Source organism: Colobus angolensis, unplaced genomic scaffold (genome assembly GCF_000951035.1).
Source record: "Colobus angolensis palliatus isolate OR3802 unplaced genomic scaffold, Cang.pa_1.0 Scaffold301, whole genome shotgun sequence".
Classification (NCBI taxonomy): Eukaryota; Metazoa; Chordata; class Mammalia; order Primates; family Cercopithecidae; genus Colobus; species Colobus angolensis.
The window spans coordinates 3,472,978-3,474,310 of NW_012116278.1; positions in this window are offsets into that span (position 1 = coordinate 3,472,978).

Genomic DNA, 1,333 nt, shown 5'->3' on the forward strand with positions numbered 1-1,333 from the left:
TTTACCGTGTTTTCCAATTGCAAAAATAATACTTGCTAGTTGTATAAAAGAGAAACAATTTACCAGGGATGTGACAGCTGTCAGCAGGTGGCATGTCCTTCCAGCTCTCTTTTGGTCTGACCTGCTGTACACAGTGACTTGGGATCCTTCTCGTTTGTTCTGTTCCTTTTATGATTCAACCATCAAGTTCTTAAATAGTTGCTTCCCTTCTTCTTCAAAACCTGACATCTCTAATTTATAAGATTTTGACTAAGTTGTTGCCATTTTAGAGTATTGAGATGGGCCTTCTCAAAAGTAGAAGCACAGAAATGTAGCAAACGTGTCTTTTTGCGGGCCTGGTGTTATCATTTGTTCCTATTGTGATTCCAAATCTATAATGTTGTCCCTTCTGCTGTCAGAGAAGAAAATGCAGGAAGGAGAAACTACAAAATGTCTCCTGAGCATGCTTGTGTTTTCATTTTCCTTGAGCAGCAGGGTTTGGAGAGGGCTGTTTGATGGTGGCAGACGGGGTGGCCCTGTCCCTCCCTGGGTGTCCCAGGGCCCAGTGAGTCTTTCCTATTGTTGGAGCACTGCAGGCACTTTGGTGGGCACCAGATGCTGGCAACCCATGGACAAAGCGAGCACCAGCACCTAGATTTGTGTCTGCGTCACTCTGCATGCAAATTACGTTGAATGTTGGGGGTGGGAGTGGGAGACAGAAGGCAGCAAAGAATCGAGATCCGGCCACTGCACTCCAGTCCGGGCGACAGAGCGAGACTCCGCCTCAAAAAAAAAAAAAAAAAAAAGAATCCTGGTGCTCCAGGTGTTGTGGTGGTGAGAGAAGTGGTGGCAGCCAGTATCCACTGAGTGATTATTCTAGGCTGGGCACCCTGCTGAGCACTTTTTATGTTCCACCATAATGAATCCCTAAACAGTCTCCGTGGTAGGCGCCATACCGTCCTTCCCTGAAAGATGAGTAAACTGAAGCTCAGAGAGGGCATCACTTGCCCAAGGCCACACAGCAAGGAGGTTATGGAGCCGGGATGGGGATCTGGCTCTGGAACCTCCCTTGTTAGCCCTATAGCCCTAAATTTGCATGATGGAAACTCAGGCTGACACCCCTTGGCAGCCAAGCAGCCAGCTCTCCCCACTTCTGCCCGGTTCTCTGCCGCCAGCATGTTGGCGACACCTGCCTGATGTTTCTGCACACTCAGCTTTTAGATTTGGAACCTGGAGGATTCTTCTGGCCATTCAGGATGTGTTTAAGTAAAAGCATGGTGAAAATGGCAGAAGATACAGCAGCATGAGGGTAGTGGTGATAACAGGAAATAGTAATGATACATTTTTTAATTTT